This window comes from Balaenoptera borealis (assembly GCF_965194805.1).
Source record: "Balaenoptera borealis genome assembly, chromosome: 1".
Lineage (NCBI taxonomy): Eukaryota > Metazoa > Chordata > Mammalia > Artiodactyla > Balaenopteridae > Balaenoptera > Balaenoptera borealis.
This window is the reverse complement of record NC_138860.1, coordinates 21626578-21649521: the sequence shown is the minus strand read 5'-3', so window position 1 is coordinate 21649521 and position 22944 is coordinate 21626578. Positions and strand designations below refer to the sequence as shown.

General features: G+C 49.6%; 1 protein-coding gene across 2 annotated transcripts in view; it reads left to right on the top strand.

Annotated features, from left to right (window-relative positions):
• The window catches only part of TLR5 (toll like receptor 5), a 60236-nt gene extending 37326 nt beyond the window's left edge, over positions 1 to 22910 (top strand). Inside the window, exons 4-6 of one of the 2 annotated variants that reach the window (XR_014243923.1) lie at positions 13517 to 13594; positions 19354 to 19531; positions 20830 to 22910. The gene's annotated coding sequence lies outside the window, so the exon portion shown is untranslated. Of the gene's footprint in view, positions 1 to 13516; positions 17170 to 19353; positions 19532 to 20829 lie in introns of those variants that run through there. The other variant, XR_014243924.1, reaches the window with a different exon arrangement.
• The last annotated feature ends 34 nt before the right edge of the window (positions 22911 to 22944 follow it).

The window sequence follows — 22944 nt, the reverse complement described above, 5'->3', positions numbered from 1 at the left end:
GACCATTCTTTTACAAATATTTTTGTGGATGGGTTTTTATTTCTCTCAGGTAAATACTAAGAATGAAGTTGCTGGGTCACAGGGTAGGTGTATGTGACTTTGAAAAAAACTGCCAAGTTGGTTTCCAAAATCATTGTAACATTTTACGCTTCTACCAACTATGTATGGGACTCCAGTTGTTCCAAATCCTCGCCAGCACTTAGTATGGTCAGCCTTTTGTGCGTTAGCCTTTCTGGTGGGTGCGAAGTGGTATCTCTTAGTGGGTTTAGTTTGCATTTTCCTAACGCCTAATAAGTTGGATACCTTTTCATGCTCTTGTTACCCATTTACATATATTCTTTTATGAACCGTCTGTTCAAGTCTTGTGTCCATCTTAAATGGGTTGATTATCTTTTCATCATCAATTTGCAGACGTATTTTATACATTCTAGGTACAAGTCTTCGTCAGACATACATATTACTAATATGTTCTCAGAGTTTGCAACTTGCCTCTCTACTTTATTAACAGTGTCTTTAATGAGCAAAAACTTTTAATTTTCATAGTCCAATTTATCAATTTATTTTATGGTTGGTATTCTTGTGTCCTACCTGATCAATGTTTGCCTGTATCAAGGTCACGAGGATATTTCTCTATGCTCTTTTCTGGAGGCTTTCTAGTTGTAGCATTTATATGTAACTCTGTGATCCGCACACTGGTTTGGGGGGCCCCATGCACTGCCTTTTGGAGCTGTTCTAGCTGAGACTGCACCGCAGCAGAAGGGAACATTCGCTGGGCACTGCGGAGTTTGTTCTTTGCTTCTTTATCCCTCTTCCTTCTGAATAGCAGGGAAGAGTTACAAGTTGTAGCCTCAGGCTGAAAGTAAAGGCAATGAAAGCTGCTGGGAGCATCTTTTTCAAGCAAATGACTGTCTCTGCCAAGAAGGAGGAAAAGAACTAACATTTATTGGGTGCCTTCTATTGCTAGTCTCCGGGCTGGGGAATTTACCTAAGTCATCTCACCTAAGCCCCACAACAAGATCAGGCGAGGAGTGGTCACATGCCCACTCACTGATCTCTACTCATCGGATGCTCTTCCAGTCTTTTACAAGAAGGAAACTCAGACTCAGATTCAGAAAGGTGAAGCAGTGAGTTAAGCTAGTGAAGGATTCAAATCTGGGTTTTTCTGATTCTTTGCTTCTTCTTACTGGGCCACTGGAATGCCCTTTTTCTCTCCCCACTGTGGCTTGCTCAGAGAGACTGCTCTCGTTGCTGGGATCTGCCTTGTTCTTTCCTCATTGCCGAAGAGCTATCTCCCAGTCCTAGCAAAACACCAGAGGACCCCGCTCTTGGAGCAGGCTGGAGACATTTGTCCTCATTGGAGATTGACTCTTTCTGTTTCAATCAGGATTCATTTGGGAAAACAGAGGTTCATTCTGGGTATTCCAAGTATTCGAAGTTTTAATTTAGAGAATTAGGGGTATAGTGAACTAGTGGAATACCTTGGAGACTGAAGGTCAGGGAAGCTAACACCAGAGGCCTCAGCCTGAAAGACGTAAGCAGAGGGACCCCAGAAGTCACATGACTGGCAAGAGCCTCTAGGAAGCTCCCACCGGCATCCTCTGTGGCAGCTGAGGGTTGCTTCCCAAAAGAGCTCCAGGAAGACATCCCGAATCCCAGCTCCCACAGCTGTGGCTGCAACTGTTACTGAACGCAAGTTCGCGTGCCCAATGCACAATGAGGCCAAACAATACCGAAACATCAGAGTTTGGAGAAGAGAAAGGTTTACCGCAGGGTCATGCAAGGAGATGGGTGGTTCATGCTGAAAAATCCCGAACTACCCAAAGTGTTTCAGCAAAGCATTTTTAAAGGTGAGGGAGAGGTGTCCCAGGGTGTGTGACCAGCTCTGTGCGCAATTCTCTGTTTGGTTGATGATGAGGTAACAGGGCGGTGTCACGAGGGTTAACATTATCAGTCCTTAGGTGCCAGTAGGTCTGCTCACCATTATCAAGTAGTTTCTTCTATTAGGTGGTGGTTTTTAGCATCTGAAAAACTCGGGAAATATGCATGAGATACTATTATCTGGGTACTTCAGAAAGGAGCTACAGCAGAGGATATGGGGAAGGGGTCTGTCCTGGGAAGGCCCATAGTGCTCTGCTCAGTTACACAGCTGCCTCCAAAGAATAATGGCCTTTCCTCTCCCTTCTTCCTAATTTCAGGAACACTTCTCATTTGCAAACTCTAACCGAGAGCCAGACAGGACGGGGATCGGGGAAACATTCCTGGCTTTGCTTTTCTCTGCAGAAGAGACCTTGGAGGTGGGGAGAGGTGGTGATGCTGAGTTGTCCTCAGACCACCTGGTGTTCCCTTGAAGAGTTGCTCCAGCCCACGAGGGCACTCTGCAACCTCTGAGTCGTATTTTCAGGGCCCTCCATGGAGCTGGGGCCCGGTGTGCTCGTTTCCCTCACAGGAGAGGAGCAGAGGTAGGATGATTCCAGGTCAGCCCAGACCTCAGAGACATTACTCAAGGCGGCCAGGGCAGCCATGAACAGGAGCCAAGGTGGTAGCCGAAAACGTAGTGCAGGGAACAGAGAAGGGAGGGCAGGAAAAGCTTGCAGCCAGTGGAGTTGGGACCAGGTCAGGAGACAGTGAACAGCCCAGGAACAAGACTGAAGGAGAGAAAAACCAGCACTTCAGAGCGGATGGTGGCCCAAGGCCTCACGCTAGGCTGGCCCCCCTTCTCCCCCCCGTGTCCACCGCAAGCAGCCTGTGCCCTGCGATGAGGCTTCTGTGGCCTCAGAGGAAGAAACACGTACTGAGCTGACATGCATCGTAGACGCCTGAGCTCCCCCTGTTGCCAGAGGGGGGCGGTGTGGAGCAGGGGGAGCTGGTTTGTGAATGTGAGGGGACTCTCCTATCACAGTGGCCCATCGCTAAAGGAAACCATCACAAAAAAGAAAAAAAATGTGAGTTATGGAGTGTTATAGGCTGAACTGCATCCCCTCAAAAACTCAACTCCCCATACCTCAGAATGTGACCTTATTGGGAAATAGGGTCCTTGCAGATGCAATTAGTTAAGATGAGGTTGTACTGGAGTCGGGTGGGCCCCCAATCTAATGTGACTAGAATCTTTATAACGGGGGGAGATTTGAACACAGACACATCCACAGGGAGGGCACCCTGTGGAGATGAGGCAGAGGTCAGAGTGATGCTTCTACAAGTCAAGGATGGCCAAGGATGGCCAAGGATTGCCAACAAACCACCAGAAGCTGGGGGAATGCCTGGAACAAACTGTCCCTCTCAGCCCTGAGAGGGAACCAACCCTGCTGACACTTTGATCTGGGTCCTCCAGTCTCCAGTGAGACAAAAATAGTCAGTTGCTTAAGTCACTCAGTTTGTAGTAATTTGTCACAGCAGCACTAGGAAACTAACACTTGGAGCATCTTACAGGGAGGGGTGAGGGGTAGGATTCTTACAGGGAGGGGTGGGGGTGGGATTCTTACAGGGAGACGTGGGGGTAGGATGTTCTTGACTGGTCTGTCACGGGGAACAAGAGCCTGGTTGTGGGTTTGAAAGAACTAGAATCTCCGCTTGATGTCTCAGCATCCCATTCCATCCCCTGTCTCTTGAGCATCACTCTTGCTTGAATAGGGAAGCCCTTGGCCCAGGTGCTGTAGGTGACCAGCGAGGAGGTCTGGAAGGCTGATAGGGTTCTTGGGCCTGTGGAACTGGGCTTCAGGCGGGCAGAGCCCTGTTGTACCACACTCGCCCCATAGTAGGTCAGGACCCAAGTCTGACTCCAGGATGTAGGGTGTGCGCAGGGTCTGCCCATCCCCTGAGTCCTCCCCCACCTTCTTCTGCCCATAACTTTGGGGGAGACAGAAGGAGAAGACACAATTCCTGTCTCCATCACTGCCATCCTTCATCCAGCCCTTTGTCAGAACTGTTGCAAAATGCTTGGGCTGGTTGAATTTCTGCAACAGAGACAGGTGGTCAAACCTCTCACTCATGGACTCAGATTGACCTGGTTTTGAATCCCAATTGTCCCACCAATTAGATTTGTGATTTTGGGCAAGTCAATGAACTCTTCTGAGTTGAGGTTCCCTCATTTGTATTATAAGGCTAATAACAGAGTTTTATGAGTCTTACTTGCAATAATCCAAGTACTTGGCATCTACTACAAGTGCAACAATCTCTAGTGATGATCACTAGGTCTCTAGCTTCAGCCCCATCTGAGATGCCTATTGACATTCACCCGTCGGTGGTGTCTGCTACTGGGAAGAGCTGTGCCCTCTTCCTGGGAATGGAGCTGAGCTGGCTCCCTTGGGATGGTCCAGGGGGCAGCCCTTAGGCCCACAGAGGACAGCAACAAACCAATGAGCCAAGTGTGCTCACTCATCTGCTCTGTAATATATTTTTTAAATTTTATTTATTTAATTTATATATATTTGGCTGCGTTGGGTCTTCATTGCTGCGCGCCGGCTTTCTCCAGTTGCAGCGAGCAGGGGCTACTCTTCACTGCAGTGCATGGGCTTCTCATTGCGGTGGCTTCTTTTGTTGCAGAGCACAGGCTCTAGGCGCGTGGGCTTCAGTAGTTGCAGCACGCGGGCTCGGTAGTTGCGGCTTGCGGGCTGTAGAGTGCAGGCTCAGTAGTTGTGGCGCACGGGCTTTGTTGCTCTGCAGCATGTGGGATCTTCCTGGACCAGGGATAGAACCCGTGTCCCCTGCATTAGCAGGCGGACTCCTAACCACTGCACCACCAGGGAAGCCCTGCTCTGTAATTTTTAAATGTGTTTATCTTTGCATTAAGGGAGTTGATGCCATTTTTTTAATCTTGAAATTTTCTGCATATGTAATGATTCACCCCTGCATATATTGTGTCTTTAGGTAAAAACAATGCCCTTTCAATGGTGTTATCAGCCCTGCTCTCAGACTCCAGGGAAGCCTCGTGGCAGGTCAATGTTTACAATTAGATGTACGTATCTGCCTCTTTACACAGTTACCCCTTGTGTGAATTCTAGGATTTCAGGGCTGATGAAGGAAAAAGGCATGACCACGAGGTGGCAGTGACACACAACGAGCTTTATTTGGATGGCACTTGGACAGGTTACCTGGAAGGGAGAGTCCCTCACAACAGGAGAGCTTCCAGGGACAGAGGCTCAGGGCTACCACCCAGAAGGCGGGACATCAAGGACACTCCCAGGGGAGAGGGGGATCAAGAGGGGATCACATGTCTAGGTGAGGTCACTCAGCAACGTGGTGCGGGGTCTTTAGGTCAGAGAGCTCCAAAGGGCAGTCACGGTTTAAGGTCTTTTATAGACCTGGGGTTTGTCTTTATCTATGGACAGCAGATGTTGGGTGCTGTTTCATGACTTATGGGTTATGCAAAGCAGGTAGGCCCTAAAAGGGTAAAAAACATACTTATTTGGGCTCTATCTAAAGCCACTGCAGAATGCATATATATATATATATCTGAATCACTTTGCTGTACAGCAGAAATTAACACATTGTAAATCAACTATACTTGAATAAAATACGTTTTTAAAAAAGCCATTTGATGTGTAAAAAATTGACTTTAGTGCAGGTAGGCATGAAGAAGTCAACAACATAGGGGCCAATACACAAGGGCCACTCTTTAACTCATTTATACAACATACCCCTAAAGAAAATAGTAGACGGAATGCAAGACCTATTTGCCTGGCCTCCTTAAGTTGTTTCATAGTCTCTACCGCCATGACATTTAATGTGGACGAGCCCTAGTGGCTGCCCAGTAAAGTTTAAAACTACTGCCCAAACTAATGCAAATCCTTAGCTCTCAGGAAAACACAGTAATAGAAAAAGCAGCAATAGAATATAAGCATCCCCAGGCCCCTAGGGATAGGGTTGCCATCACCAGGGTCACCGTCTACACAAGAAGCTCTTAGGCTCCTGCCAAGGGTCAGAACAGACCCAAAGTTTCAGGGCATCAACAATATATGAGTCACAACCTCAGACGACAAAGAACTTGCTTCATTGGCAGATTTTTCATTATTTCCATGAAGCAGATGACAATGTATTTGGCCAACAGACATCTTGTTCAATGGATTTCCAAGTTGGTTATAAAAATAAAAGTGAAATAATGCATCCTATCTAAGATATCACTGATTATAAGATACTCCTTTATTTGATGTATCACTAATACGATTTTTAAAACTGCCATTTAAATAATGGCAATTGAGTGTATTATGCATCCTGATTGCTCAGTGTTAAGTATGAAAAAAATGTGTTCTGGAATTGATGAGATGCAGTAGTACAAAGTATTCCCTTGTGGATGAGCCCACACACATCCTCCCATTCAGCACCACCCGTGGTGACAGAGAGGGTCTTTTAAAAATTATTTATTTTTATTTCTTTAACTTTCATTGAAATATAGTTGATTTACAATGTTGTGTTAGTTTCAGGTGTACAACAAAGTGATTCAGTTTTATATATATATAAAAAGAAACTGCCATGACCCGCTTCCAGCCCAGAGTTCAGACTTTGTCCTGAGAACAAAGTCATGTCACTGAAGGGTTTTAAATAAGAAGGGACATGACTAGATTAGTATTTTGAAGAAATAGTCCTGCTGCAGTGAGGAAAAGGGGTGGAAGGATACAACCTGAAGACATAGGATTTTAGTTCATAGACTTTTAAAAAAATTAAATTAAAAGAAAACTTGTAGGAACTCAGGAATGAGGGCAGAGGAAGTGAGGTCCCAGCAAGTGGGACCCCAGAACTTTGACCTGAGCTGGAGGTCGGCGGCTGCTCTGGGATTGTGGAGTGAAGCTAGAGGAACAGCCACACAGGCTGGGTTGCCTAAGAGGCCGTCCACGTGAAGGGCCCAACAAAAACCACTTTGGGCCTCAGTTTTCCCATCTGTAAAATTGGGATGATGCTAGTTCTGAGCTCACAGTACACTTGTACACAGTACAAGTGTACTGTGAGCACCTGGTACACAGCAGGCATACATTACATGTTCACTGTTATTATTTCAACACCATGGGGCTACCGCTGGGGTCAGTGAGAAGCAGGCAGGTTGAGGCTCGTGGATTGGAGGTTGAGCTGACACTCTCTCGGGTAGTGCTGGGCCCCTTTCTCTGAAGGCACAAAGGGGCCATTAAGCGGATGGGATTTGCCCGGAAGGGAGGAATTTGAACTTGACCAAAGCAGAAGAGGAGTCAAGATGACCCCCAGGATTCTGGAGCCATTCTCTGATCACAGAGTGAAGAGTGGGCTGTGGATAAGATAACTTAGAATCAGAGGACCTGATACTGGAGGGATCCAGGGGGTTTCTGGAGCTTAAGGAAGAGACCTAAGGTGCAGATACAACTTTGGGCATCATCAGTACCAAAGGAGAAGTTGAAGCAAAGAGTGGAAGAGTGTGGACACTGAGCAACCCCAGGGTCAAGGACAGGGCCGTGGATAACACTGATATTTAAGGGGCAAGTAGAAGAAGTGATGCTGGGAGAGGGGACTAAGGAGAGGTAGTGGGAGAGGGGACTAAGGAGAGGTAGCCAGAGAGGTGGGAGTAGACCAGGGAAGAGCAGTAGCACAGAAGCCAGGGGGCTGGTTCTAAAAGTGGAGACACATCAGGCAACTGTGTGGTGGATGGATGGATGTGTAGGTAGGTGGATGGAAGGATGAATGGATGGATGGTTGTGTAGGTAGGTGGATGGAAGGATGAATGGATGGATGGATGTGTAGGTAGGTGGATGGAAGGATGAATGGATGGATGGATGTGTAGGTAGGTGGATGGAAGGATGAATGGATGGATGGATGTGTAGGTAGGTGGATGGAAGGATGAATGGATGGATGGATGTGTAGGTAGGTGGATGGACGGATGAATGGATGGATGGATGTGTAGGTAGGTGGATGGAAGGATGAATGGATGGATGGATGTGTAGGTAGGTGGATGGAAGGATGAATGGATGGATGGATGTGTAGGTAGGTGGATGGACGGATGAATGGATGGATGGATGTGTAGGTAGGTGGATGGAAGGATGAATGGATGGATGGATGTGTAGGTAGGTGGATGGAAGGATGAATGGATGGATGGATGTGTAGGTAGGTGGACGGAAGGATGAATGGATGCATGGATAGATGGATGCAGGGATGTGTAGGTAGGTGGATGGATGTATGGATGCATGGATGAGTGGATGTGTAGGTAGGTGGGTGGATGGATGGAAGGATGAATGGATGGATGAATGGATGTGTAAGTGGGTGGATGGATGGATGAATAGGTGATTGGGTGGCTGGCTGGCTGACTAGGTAGTTCAGTGGATGTGTACGTAGGTGGGTGGATGGACAGATGGATGAGTGGATGGGCAGATGGATGGTTGGATGGTCATTGTCAAATGCTACATGAAAATCCCATAATAAAATAAATAAACAACAAGGACCTACTGTATAGCACAGGGAACTATAGTCAATATCTTATAATAACTTAAAATGGAAAGAATCTGAAAAAGAATATATAAAAAGTTCATATATATATACATATATATGTATATATATATGAGAATCACTTTGCTGTACACCTAAAAGACTGTAAATCAACTATACTTCAATTTTTTAAGAATCCCATAAGAGGAGGCCTGGCTGTGGCCATGTAGAGGTCACTGATGAACCCAGAGCAGGGTCAGGAAACCACACAGCAGTTGTTTGGGGAATGTCTAGTGGGTGAGAGAGTGTAGATCGCTCTAGCAAGCAACTTGGCTGTGAAGGGCAGAAAATATGTAGGGTGTCTTGGAGGGAGATGTGGCAAAGAGAAGGCTTTTGTTCAGTTTTCAGATGGAAGAGCCTTGAGGGTGTTGACGTGCTTGTGGAAAGAAGACCCAGTAGGGAGGGGAGCGTTGAGGACCCAGGAGAAATAGGAGGTCCGTGGTTGGAGGTGGGGAAGAAAATGGGCAGGGGGGAGGTAGGCGGAGGGGAGGGAGAGGGAGGGGACGGGGGGGGGGGTAAATGAGGGGGGGGGAGGGGAAGGACCAGGCAAACTAAGAAAGCTCTATGCAAATACCCATGGCTGTACTTACAGATAAGGCCATAAGGATACTTTTGAACTTGGAAGAAACAGAAGTCAGATACAAATAGGATAAAACTCACAGTCTTCACAGAGCTGACTCCTTCCCTGTGTCAGTAAAAAGCATTTAAGCAGTTTTGCATTTAGGCTTCTAACCCATCCCTTTTAGCACACAGCAAATTTATTCATGGCTGAACTGACTCCTTGATTTATGTATTTTTAGGAAACGTTCTTCATCAGTATTTTCAAAGACTATAATGTGCGCCTGTGTGTATAATTTCATCTTGTTGAAAGTTTCAGCTGGGAAAATGAAGCCATGCAAATTCGTAATGGAAAGAAGTGTTCACTGCTCATAATAATCTGGATGTGGAGGGGAACAGGCCATGGATCTGTTACGTGTTTTATATGTGTTTGTCAGACAGCAGCAAAATTGACATTACAGCCAACACTGAGGAATTCTTTCCCCCCGCCGCACCTCCCTCTTCGTTAATTGCAGCTAACTTTCATGGAAATTTTTTTCCTTGCAGTGTTCCACAATCTGAGTCAGTCCTGGAGTGAAACTTTTGGGGGAGAAAGTGAGCTAAAATTTCTTCAACTGTTTTTGACAGATGGGATGTTGGAAAATACACACACATGCACACATACACACACACACACACACGTTCTTCTTTAAAAGAGAGGGAAGAAAAAGCACTGACCTATTTTTACCCTCACGTACCTCACTAACAGTGGAGCAGTAAACTCCAAGCTTGGCAAGGCTGGGGATGACATCTTTGAAGAGGCAAACCCAGCTGGCTCAAAGGAAAAAGGCCACAGACATCACAAAATTTTAAATCCTGCATCTGAGCCTACAGAGGAAACATTTCCTACCCAGAATTTCAGCAAACCTCATTACAGGAGCCCCACTAAAAAGCTTCAGGGACGTTGCCAACTGCCATTTCTTTTCATTAAGAACAAGCCTGAAAAAATAGAAGAAAGAGCAGAAAGCAAAGCAACCTTTATCACCCAGCACCACGGGAAAGTGACAAACTCCGAAGCCTGTCTTCAAAGACCTAAGCTCCTGCAGACACCTTAGCTGACTCTGGAGACAATGGCAAGAGTTTTTCTGGACCGATGTGGATATTTGAAACCTGCATTTGAAGGCACAAACAGTAAACCCCAGGCACTGGGAGCTGACTATTGAGCTCATGAAAAGAGTAAGGAGGCCAGTAGATTTGATTCCCCCAAAGTGTGCCTAAAAATTCAAACACAGTGGATCTCCTATTAAAAAATGACTCAGCTACATCCAAGGACAAACTGTGAGGACAACACGCTAACAAGGAAAAGTCAGACTTGACCGGGTCAGTCTGTAAGGGATGCCCTAGTCCTACCCAACCTGGGGCTGGAGGAGCTTTCTCTCTCCCCTTATGTGTAGGGTTGGAATGAGCTACACCCCGAGGAGAGGAAAGGCCAGGAAGCACATGGAACGTGGGGTTTGGGATCAGAGGACCGAGGTTCAAAGCCCAGCTCTAATAATGACTTGGACTCTCCAAGACTCAGTTTTTTCTTTGCAGGGCTGTTGTGAGGCCTGGTACATAGTATGTGTTCAATAAACAGCTGAATGTAGGAGTAACAGGAGCAGAAGATCCAGAGCTACACGTTCTGCCTCTGCTATTTACTTCTTGCTCTTCAGGGAGCCCCAGATTCTTTGAGCCTCAGTGTTCTCATCTGTGAGATGGAAGTGACAATGTTGATGATGATGCCTGCTTTCTCTAAAATATACTCCTTGGCTCCCATACGTTTCCCGATGGTTCCTGGGGCAGCTCCCTCTCCCAGAGTTAGGGATCAATGAATAAATACACAAAAGAATTTGTAAGCTGAAAAGTACTATCAAAATGTTAGTTTATTTTTATTGTCGCTCCATGTTACATGCAGACAATGTGTAAAACACACTGCATGGGTATCTATACCTTCCCAATGATGGGAATGTGCTGAGAGCAGTCTCCCTCTCCCAGCAAGCCCATAGCAGGGCTCTCTGCCTCCTGGTTTGAATAGGGGCAGCCCAGAGCCCTCAGCAGTGCCAAGTCCCCCAAGCTGCAGAGGCGGCAATCACTGTCACTGGCCCATGACTGGCCCACTGGCAGCACTGCTGACCGGCAACCAGGGGCTCTCAAGACTTGATTTGCAGGGACTTCCCTGGTGGTCCAGTGGCTATGACTCTGCACTCCCCATGCAGGGAGTCAGGGTTCGATCACTGGTCTGGAAACTAGATCCCTCATGCCGCAACTAAGAGTTCGCATGCCTCAACTAAAGATCCCGCATGCCGCAACTAAGACCCGGCGCGGCCAAATAAAAAAATAAAATATATTTTAAAAAAAGACTCAATTTGCTGGAACAGCATCAAAGAGGGCCCCCCACCCTTCCCCCACCGCCCTTCCTGCCCTCGTGCTGTCCTCTGGCTCCAGCTGTCCTTGCACATCCCTCCGCTCACAACGTGGCCCCGCTCCAGCTCCAGATTTGTACCTGCTGAGAGTCTAGACAGCCCATATGTCCTCCCGCGCGGCCTGAAGCAAAGCCTGTGTCAGCGGGTCTGGCAGCCTTGAACCCTGGCAGCCTTGAACCCGTTGTTCTCCTGACTGTTCCAATCCATCTCCAACACGTTGTCCCTGAAACCATTATCATTCCTTTCAAACAGAATTTATTAAGTGGGAAGAGATTCTCGGAGACTATCAGGCAAATTCCATCGCTTTGGCGCCTGAAGCAAACGGCCCCTCCGAGCCTGGTTTAGATCTGCCTGGGGTGCCAAACGCTTCCCTGGCTCCTTTGCCTGAGGGCGGGCCTGAGATCAAAGGGAGCGGCAGCCACAGACCCTCTTAAACACAGGGCTCTTCTAGTAACTTCCAAACCCTGCCAACATTGGTGAGAAGGGAGAAATCTGAAGAAGACCTTGGGGGGAGCCGCTCCCAAACTGAAGGGGTACAAAGTGAGGGTCACTCTTCCCACCAACATTCTAGGCACTGGGCCTGCATCTGGGGAACCGGGGCTGTGCGTGCACCCGGCGCGGCATTAACGCTGGTATAAAGGAACATGGGGTGGGTCGGCCTTCCAGAGGTCAACGGTTTATAGAAGCATGCTTTGAGCACCTGCTGTGTGCAGGGCATATATTAAGCACCCTGGGGTGGGGCTGAGGGAGAAACAGAACTGACTCATGTTTGCATCTGGACATGTGCACAAGAGCCAGCCAGGAAGTAAGGCTAACAGCCAGTGGGATGGTCGTGGTGGAAACGGTGTGGATGATCTGTTTACTGTAACGTGGGTGTTTTTGCTGCGACAAAGGCAGCTCAGCTGTGCAGGGAAGAGGGCCGTGAGCCGGTCCGAGGAGGAGTAGGATCTAGATTTACTGGCGCTCTCCCTGGGCTCCTCAGCAGTGCTTGCCCTTGCCCTTGCCCTTGCCCTTGAGCCAATCCGGGTGTCCTCACGTTGCATCCCCAACACAAACCTAACTCCAATCTAGGGATAAATAAGGTAACACTTGCTAAAGTTTTCCAAAGGAGATGGAAGAGAAATTTATCTCACACTCAAAGAGCAAAACCTTCCCCCAAACTGTCTCTTTCCACGGGGCTCTCATCTTTGTCAGGGTTTCTGTTGCTACTGGAGTTGCCTCATCCATCCTTTACATCCCCCCAAATCTCCTCCTCGCTGCTCTCCAAGCTTCCAAGCCATCTTCCATCTCAGAATTTCCATTCAGAAATCCATTCCCTTCAGCTGCCAGATGATTTAGCAGGAGGAAGAGCCCAGTGACTGTCTGACCAGAACTATATACTGTTATGGGCTGAACTGTGTCCCCTGCAAAATTCATATGTTGAGGTCCTCACGCCCAGTTCCTCAGGATGTGACCTTATTTGGAGAGAGGGTCTTTAGAAAGGCAGTCAAGTTAAAACAAGGTCATTAGGGTGGGTCCTAATCCAACATGACTGGTGTCCTTATAAAAAGGGGAAATTTGGAGACAGGCAGGAATACGGGAAGAACGCCACGTGAAGAGACACAGGGAGAATACGGCATCTGCAAGCCAAGGAGAGAGGCCTGCAACAGATGCTCCGTCCCAGCCCTCAGAAGGAACCAACCCTGCTGACACCTTGATCTTGGCCTTCCAGCCTCCAGAACCCTGAGATGATACATTCCTGTTGTTTAAGCCCCTCCCCACCCACGCCGCCTGCCATACTTTGTTACAGCAACCCTGGCGAATTAATCCACCTCTCCAGGAGCCCCTGGCTGTGTGGGGCTTCAGCTCATCCTGCTGCAGAGGAGAGGGGCAAGGCAGGCATCCCAGCAAGGGGACCCAGCAAAAGCCAATGCCTGGGGACAGAGCATCCAGGGAGGCCAGTGGCCTGGCTCTGCGGGAGGGTCGGTGATGAGGAGCATCGGAGAACAAGGCGGCCAGGCCAGGCCAGAGGAGAAGGGGGCTGGGCTGTGGGACTCAGATGTGAAATTTATTGCAATATTCATTCCTTCTTTGTTCCACAGAGGTTGCATGCAGCTGCGTCCAGGTTCTCCAGAGCCGCAGCTCTCTCAAACCCAGGGTTCACTCTGGATATCTTCACGGTAAGTGTGCTGCCTCTGTGCCGCACCCCAGGGTCACTCTGTCCACCTCGTGCCCACAGCTCCCGTTCTGAGACATTCAGCTCCATGCTTGCCTTGGCCTTATTCTCTGGTCAGCCTCCCTCCCTTCAGATCGTCATAGGTCCTCTCTGCTCTGTTCCGTGTGTCCCCGGAGCCCCTCTGCTGGGGTCCGACGGCCCGCTCCGCACAGCGGGTGGGCCACACGCTGCAGGACGGGGAATGGAGGGAGCTCGGGGCTGGGACTCAGGAGACAGCCTTTCTGAGCTTCAGTTTCCTCATCTGTAAAATGGCCTGGCGGACTCCGCTGTCTCCCCAGTTTGAATCTTCTCAGGATCTTTAAATAATTGTTACCTCTTAATAGAACAGGTGTTCTGACAAAAAGTGGGCAGGAAGGGTGGGAAATGGGGTCTTCTGGTCTCTCTGAGATTCCCCAGCAAGGCAATCCCACAGAAGCCAGGGCTTGCGGGGCAAGTTTTTTTCTGTCTACTGATGTAAACAGGAAGCAAATCCCCAGGGTCTCCCAAGAGACTGGGGAGTCTCCTCTGGGGTCAGTGCCAGAGAGAGGAGCCCCTGGCCACCCACCGCGGAGGGTCCCTCTGGCTCATCCTCTGGTGGCCATTCTCCTCGTCGCCCCCAGGTGGCGCTGCAGGACCATAGCCCTGAGCCGTCCTCAGCCCAAGGCTCCCCCAGAGCCCTTCCTTGGAGAGAAGAAACCAAGAGGCTAAAGCTTAAACTCGAGGCCTGGCCTTCTTCTAACGCTCCAGTGCCTTCTAGAGCCTTTCAAGCAGTTGACTCAAAGGCATCTAGCCTGTCCCTGCCACCTGACGTCAGAAGTGGCAAAGTGCTGAGAGACCGGCTGCTGGAATCCACACGGGCCAGCACCCAAGGGTCTGAGCCCACCGTCCTGCCATCCGTCCTCCTGCCGAGGAGGACCGCCTTCCCCTTCGCCTCCCTCTGCTCCAGAAACCAGACCCACGCAGCAACCACAGACGCTCGCTTCAGGGAGGAAAACCTCTGTGAGTCTCAAGGTCACAAAAAACAAACAAAAACAGACAGAAACCAAACACCAGTCTTCACAGATGGAACCTTCTGGCTGGGAAATCAGCTTACCTCCTCCAGCTACGTTCCTCCTGGAATTCCTCCACACTCGAGGGGGGACCCGCACCACACACACACACACACACACACACACACACACACACACCACATAAACACAAACACACATACACATACCATGTAAACACATACACCACGTGTACACACTACGCATACACATGCCATACACACACACATACCACATACACACACACACACACACACACACACACACACCACACACATGCACACACTCACCACGTACACCACACACAGCAGCTTTGAAGGGTGATCCCAGAATCGGCCCCTGTGTGACATTCATGCTGACTTGGAAACAATTGAGTGATCATCCTTCCATGTGAAATGCCAGGTCACGAGAAGAGCTGGCCAACCCCCCTGTTGCATTCACCTGCAGAACTTGCAGTGGGCGGCACAAGTGCAGGCAGAGAAGGACTTGGGAATATTCTAGAAAATCTGATCAATACATGTTTCCTCGGACCTTTGCTATTTTTGTCAAGAGTTCTAGGCTATTGAAAGGAAAGAACCATCAATGAGTTAATGGAAAGGAGGGGATTAAAGCTGATAGACCCCAAATCACATCTTTTACATTTTAGGTAACCTCTTCGGCCCTAACCCTTGGCTACTAATGAGGGAGAATTTTCTTCCCTCTTCTTGCAGAAGAAGGGCCTGTGTGACTCAGGAACAGTGTTCCTTCCCTCCCAGAGCTCAAGGGCAGGTCACCGCTTGTCATTCAGCCAAGAGCAGAGGCCAGTGAGACCATTGGAACCCCTAAGGCCAGAGACCCCAGAGGGTCGGCCACGCCAGCGCTGTGTGAGGGTCAGGTTCAGGCCACCTTCCCTCCAGGCCCGTCCGCTGCTCACAACAGTCAAGGTGGTGTGTGAGCCAGAGAGAAAACGCACCTGTGGAGGCCCTCACCCCCCAGAACTGGGCTCCCTACGGATCTTGGAGGCCTAAGGACAGTGCTCAGGGCCAGGACAGTGGTCAATAGAGACGTGAGAAGCAACAGGCACCGGGCACCTCGTAGGGAACGAAGCTGCGAGTCCCCTCCAGCTCCATCTCAGCCCAAAGGCCAAGCAGAGAGAGGGGCCAAGGCTCTGCACAAAGTCATTCCTTGAAGCCCAAGTTCCATCCAGGCAGCTTGAAGTAGAAACACAAAGCCACTTAGACCCACCTGACGAGTTGGTCATTAACTTGGTGCCTGGGAAGGTAGGGTTCAACCTGCCAGCCCCTGTTTCTCAACAGTGACAGGGGGTTGTTCCCCAAAATGAGAATTGCCAGGACTTGCAAGATGAAAACCGTCGCCCAGTAGGTTCCAGACAGTTAGCATGAAGGGTGATTAAAGGTGCAGGGAATCTTGAGACTTGAGCCTCCTTTAGTCTAGGGATTTGTTCTGGTCCTTCCGGCAGGGGTGATCCAGCTTCTGCTTGAATACTTCTAGGAACAGAAGGCTCCCCGTTTTCTAAATCAGCCTGCTCTGTTGCTGAGAGTTCATTCTTCATTCTTATGTTGATGCAAAATCTGCTTTCCAGAGTTTTGACCCACTGGCCCAAATTCCACCTCTGAAGCTCCGCAGAAGGGTCTTCTCTTCCCACGAGGCAGGATGACCCGGAACTTGGTCACTGATCACTGTCTGCAAGGGGGGCAGGGGCGGAGGGACCACAGCTGCTGGACCAAGGCCACTGGCCACACTCATTCCTGGGAATCACCCAGAGCCAGCGGCTGGGGTGGAGGGTAGACCTTTAAGGATCTCAGATTCTGGGGGTTGAAAGGATCCAAAAGCTGGCAGCCTCAGAGGAGAGGTTCATGGCTCTCGGGGCTGAACCCTCCCATGTGGAAGGGCAGAGGCATTGACGTTTCTGAGACCTGGTGACCCTCATGCCGTGTGTAGACAGTCTCCAAAGAGGGCTTCCGGCAGCCGCCTCCCTACCCGTCTACACGTGCTGTCCACTGTCAAGAGGTGGAGGCTTGCTCCCTGCCCCTGCCCCTGGGCTGGTTCTGTAGCCTGCCTGGACCAATAGAAGGCAGCAGAGGTGACCACGCTAGTTCTAGGCCCAACCTCTAGAAGGCCTGCCGGTTTCCACTGTCTCTCTGGGGAACTCCAGCCACCCTGCAGTAAAGCAGCTCTGACGAGTCTACTCAGTGATGAGACCCCCGTGGGGCAGAAGCTTCCACTCCCCTCTCTCTGGCCCACCTGCAGTCGTGCCCACGTACTAGTTCAGCCCAGCCCTGTAGCCCTCGTCCTAACGCTCAGGCCCCTGCCCTCCTCTGTGGCAGCTCTGTAACCCTTCTGCCTGCAGCATGCTGGGCCCGTGCCCGTCTGAGGCCTCCCTCCTTCCCTCCTGGCCCCCCCTCCCTGGCTTCACATGGCCCAGGCCCTGATGGAGAGACAATGCTGGCAGCCAGAGCAGGGAAATGTCCAGACAAGGTCATGGATTTGATGGATGGAGGCCCAGGTTTCCTGAAGGCCTCCCAAATATTGATCCTGTTCCCTCTCTGTCTCTCACAGCTTCACTGCAGGATCAGCATTTGGGGGGCTGCCAGAGGGAGAAACGAGCATGGGAGGGTGGGAGGGAGAGTCTGAAGGGTCCGTGGCTCTGCGCGTTCCATCTCCTCCACGGAGCAGTTACAGACATTACCTCATCTCTCTGGGACCGGTCTCCGGATCTCCTGCAGGATTCAGGGGAAAGTGACTCTCCTTTCCTCCCTCCCTGCCCCGCTCGCAGCACCTACCCCCATGCACACCCAGGGAGGCTGGGAAGGCCTGGAACGGCAGAGTGGGTGGCCCGAGGGTGCTCCTGGGAAAGAGAAGAGTCTGCCCGGACCCCTTCCCCTCAGCCCCAGAGAAAGGGTCCCCATGAGCCAGAGCTAGACCCTGCCTCTTGGGGATGTGAGGTGACCCTCTGGGCTGGGCTGGTTGCCTGACACCACCTCGGGCCCCAGGATTTGGTGGCCCCACTTCTCTTTGTCCCTGCGCCCTGGCCTTTGTCTCCAGCTTAGCGGTGTGTCTGCGTGGTCCTCTCCACACTGAGTCTATGGCCTTCTCAGGACAAGGGCTCCTATATCCATTTCGGTCTCTCAGAGACCCTTCTGCAGGCAATGTCTTTCATATCATAGTTGCTCAGTAAGTGAGAAGTTACATGAAATGAAATAAGTTAGAGTTTTGTGGAGTAGGGATAATGGGGAAGGACCTTGACCTTCCCTGGAACCCAGAAGATGGACTTCAGGCCACATGTCTCGTCCACACCCAGCCCCACTGTCCATAACTATGACCAGCAGACACTGCATGAGGCACGGGTGCCCATGGAAGGTCACAGGGGTGCCAGGACACTTGTTCCTACACACCCTCTGGTTGTGCCGTGTGCCCGGGGTCAGGCTGGCCACTACGCTCCCTGTGGATGCAGAATGGAAGGGAGAGATTTCTGGAACAGAGCCCATCTCTTGGGCTGCGATGGTGTCCACTCACTTGGCCTACTGTGGCTTCCCTTCCTTTCACGGGGGCTATTATTGGCATTTCCCACTCATCTGCAAGACCTAAAAGGAATCTTTGGAAACCACATGAAGGGGAGGAGGGACGAGAGGAACTCCACAGGCCAACTGCTTCTGGAAGTTACTGATCTCCAAACAGGAAGGCTGGTCTTTCCTGTTTAGACATCATGTCTGGCAAGAGGAAGTCAAGACCGAAGTAACAATAATAATTACACAAACCCCTGATATGTTAACATCACTCATTGACGAAAATGGCTCTGTTTGGGTAGGACCGGCCAAGCCCTGTGGGGCACAGCTCTGCCGTGGGCTGCTGTGGTCAGATGATTAGCTGTGGTGTTTGGAAGACTTGACCAGGAAGGGGATCCCTTAGGGACACCCCTGGATGCCCGAGGGACCCTTCAGGACCGAGGAAGGGTAGCGAAGGGGTGTGGGCTTCCTCTCAGTCCAGGTTCAAATCCCAGCCCAGACCGTGCCAGCTGGTGAACATACCTGGCTGCTCAGTTTCTCTGGACTCTGAACTGGAGAAAATACCCAATTTCTCTGTGTACATGGCCTGCATTGTCCATATCCTTGAATGCTTATGAGCCACCTTGAGCCAACTGGAAGAAATGCATAGGCTAACGGTGCAAGCTTTATTTAATCTTGAGAGGAGAATGGTTGGATCAAAAAGGGGCAAAGGGACTTGGTTTCCAGTGGGAGAAGCCACCTCCCATGGAGCCATATGTCGTAGGCCTGATCCAGCTCTCCTTGGGAGCTGATTGGCTTCACCCAGTGAAACCCTCATCCCCTTAGTGGGTGCTAATAAGCTAGGCTCTGCCCGGTGCAGTGACGGTCCACACGCAGCCCCACCATGTGTGCTCAATGCAATTCAACCCCAGACGCATTTGTTGACAGCTGATGCCACGGGTCTGTATGCAGAAAGGGAACCAGGAAAAAAAATGGCAATGGTTCCTTGGAATCCAACACCACCTGGGGGAACCATCTCTTGGCTATTCCTTAGCTACTGAGCGTGGACTTTTCAATAGCATTTAAATGAATGGAGTCCTAGAGGGAATTCTGATTAAATACTTGAAGACACTTTCTGAGCGTGAGGATTGCGCATGGAGATTTTGTTTCTTTCACTGCTTTGTTTATTTTAGGATGTTTCAGCTCCGGCCACGTTTAGGGGAAGAACTAACAAAGAAGGAAACCGAGGCACCTTAGGAAGAAGCGTGTGCCCCCTGCTCACACAAGCGATCTGCAAAATCCGAGAGCACATCTGGAGACCTGGGTGATGCCCAATTGATTCAAGTTAATGTCGTCTCCCGTCTGATCACAGTAAGCAAGTTGGTTCTGCAGGGCTGTCTGGATTTTTTAATCTGATGCTTGTTTTTTATTTAACTGTGTCTGATGTCTTCGTGAGAGACCATGAAGACATCAAAAACAGTGTCCCCTAAACCTAACAAATTGTGAGCAAAAAAATATCCATTAAAGGCTAATTGTTGAGCTATAAATTTTTAACACGCTGCTGATGAACTCAGAACATTTTAATGACAGTTGAATAAATAAGCCGTGGCCTTTAGAACAGAGGCAGTAACCAAGGTACACGCTTCTCATTTGCCAGCTGCCAGTAGACACGGAGCAACCACACCCCGCCCGTGTCCCCAGATACGCTGCCCCCGAGCCAAAGACGTGTCACCCGGGCCATGCACAGCCTATGACCGCTTTGTCATCTGCTGTCTTCCCAAGACCACGAAAAGCAAACTATCTCTTTCTAAAGAAAGAAGTGACCACCGAGACGGGGTGCACAGAACTTGCCGCTCCTGTGGCTGAGGTCACCGCTCTAGGTGGTGTCCTTCCCCCAGGGTCGTGGCCACCCCTGGTCACTCAGGCTCCTCTCCACCTGCCTCCACCCACATACCCTCCCAGACCCTGCAGACCGACAGCTTCTTTCCACACACCAGGGACCCTCTGAAGCCAGGAAGTTTGCTCTCTGTCGGCTTCTATTTTGGGAGCTTGGACTTGGCCCTGGAATTTTACAAGCCTAGGAGGAATTGGCGGGGCCTTGGCATTTTCCTTTGTCCCTGCCTCCCCACCCCACAATGCCCTGTCCTCTGCGTCCTCAGGATGACAGATGCCCGATATCCCGTGCAGTCCCAGGCAGATGTGGGAAAGCCAGCTCCCCACGCTGGCCTGCAGTTGTGGAGGGGGGTAGCTGGGAGAAGCAGGGACCAAAGCCTGGTGGGGAGGACCTGGGCCACCTTCAACTTTGTAGAAGGCCCCCAATGCGGGGAAAGTCTAAAACTTTGTGATTTTCAGCAGCAAAACTGTATTATCCAGAGGCGAGCACCACCACGTCCTTTTCTGAGCTTATGATACTGAGCAAGGAGGCTTGTGAATGAGCCCCTTAGCGGATGCCCTTGTTTTGGGGAATTATAACCCCAACCCTAACAATCTTATCCTCAGCATAGAGTCCCTTCTGTAATTTTCCCTCCTCTATTCCAGAGACCCCCAAAAGCTTGCCACTTGGCCAGTTTCTTCATGGTAAAAAAAAAACTCTCCTGTATAGCCTTTATGTTCCTAAATGGAAACGTAACAACCCCGTCTGCACGTCTTGTCTTTGTTCATTTCTCCAGTGTTGGTCCCGAGAACAATGAATAGGAGCCCAGCACACGCTGGTGTGACAAGAGGACTCGCCGAAGTCATCCTCCCGGAGTGAGGGACAAATCAGTGCAGAGGTGCAGCCTGCTTCTCCTTTTAGAGCCAAATAAAGACAATTTTGATGACTTTTAGAACAATCCTTTGCCTCTGCTTGCATGGGCTCAGAAGGATTGAGGCTCAGTTTCAGAGCACCCAGCTACTTGATAAAGAAAATCTGTTAATGATCAGGAAAGATCATCCTTGAAATTGTCATTTGCCAGACAGGAAGCTCCAGTTGCAAACTGTTGTGAAAAATTGACTTCTGGCGAATGAAGTCTGGGCAGCCCCGGTTGGCAAGCCAAGAAGTCCTGGTTTCTGATCTTTTGAGCACCACACAATTTGGTTTTTGGAGATTACTCCTCAGTGCAGGTAGACCAGAAACTCGTGAATTGTGGGGTTCCTGAGAGCGGACACTCTGTCCTCTGTACCCTGCACACTGCCTGGCTCTCACTATCTGCTGGTTCAGTGTTTGTCACTTGGTACTGAGTGACACCCTCCCCCCTCGGCCACACCACCTCATTTCAGACCAATGACACTGGTGTTATAAATAGGATTGGGATAACCAGTCTTCTGTAACTTAAGCACCAACTCCTCACAATTTTACTGTCTTTCTTGGGGCTACACGTAGGACCACTTAAGAGACTTGCCAACCCACACATCTGGTCCCAGTCTGTCCAGACTGATTTTCTGTGACATCTTCAGACCTCTCACCACCAGTCGCCTTACAAGTTCCCATGCTAAGAATGCCCTTCTTCCTCTTTTCCTACCCAGCCTCTGCCCATCCTTCACCCACTTTCTCAACACAATAGTTCCTAATCACTCTCAGACCACCATGATCCTTCCCTTCTTAGCTGTTCAAATCTGAATTACCCTTTTGGGACTTATTCATTGATTTAACAAATATTTATTGAGCACCTACTATGTGCTAGGTGCTAGAGATGAAGGATAAATCAAATGGCCCTACCTTCTTGGGGACCTGCCAAGCTTAAAGACTATCTTCTAATTGTCACTTAGCTTTCCAAACAGCCTAGCTATAGAGCGAGAACTCAGCAAACCCTTAAATGGTTAAGGATTTCATTCTGGTCTATACATCAGCCTCTGTGAGTTTGGTTAATGCAAGTTTGACTCAAGAGACAGAGCCATTCTTGGTGTGCTGACAGCAAAGTTTCTGGGCATATGGGGCTGAGAGCCAGACAGAGGGATTATCGAATTCATGCAGAGGAAGCCCCTGTGTGCTTTCCTGAGTTCATCCCGTCTTGTCACTTTGTACCTCCACAAACTGATCAAAGTCGTCTCACGACTGTGTGGAAATGCAGAGCACACACAGATCACCATGGGGCATCCTCATTCATGGGCACAGACAGACCGCAGCGCATTCACGCTCTGCTGGATTGGACCTGCTCGGGTATCGTCTGGCTTCTGCCCTGCAGGGCCTCCATAGGTGTCTGTTCCTGAGCAAAGAGCTGAAAAATGCCTGATTTAGAGCTTAAAAAACCCAGAAGGTTAATTAAAAGGAGAGCGTGCTTTCAATGACTTGAAAACTGTGAGCACAAGGCAATTAAGTTAATCAGTCACACTGTTTTTGTACTCAAAAGTGTTCTTAATTCAATTACTTCTAATTCTCTGTCTATTAACTCAATAGAAGGAGACTTTTACAATAATTAACTTGTTCTAAAAAATAAAATTTCAGCCACAGCCTGAGCCGAAACCAGTTAAATCTGAGGGAGGATGTACAGAGAGTCTCTGTGTTGGCCGAGCTTAAAGCTGGTCCCCTCCACTCAACGTGCTAAAATTCGGGGATGCTAATATGGTGATAACGGTGTCGTAATTTTCCACTTGTTCCTGCAAGTCTGTTCATTAATTGACAGATGTTGATTTTAGCCAATGCTTGGATCTTAGCCATAATCTCTAGGAGTAAATGATTTTAAAAAATCATCGTTTATGGAAATTCTATTTTTTATACAAAATCTTCAGTGCTTCCTCTAACACTGAGTACTGTCCCCTTCTCCACCACCTTGGAGTTCCATCTCCCTCACTTAGTCCAGGTCAGA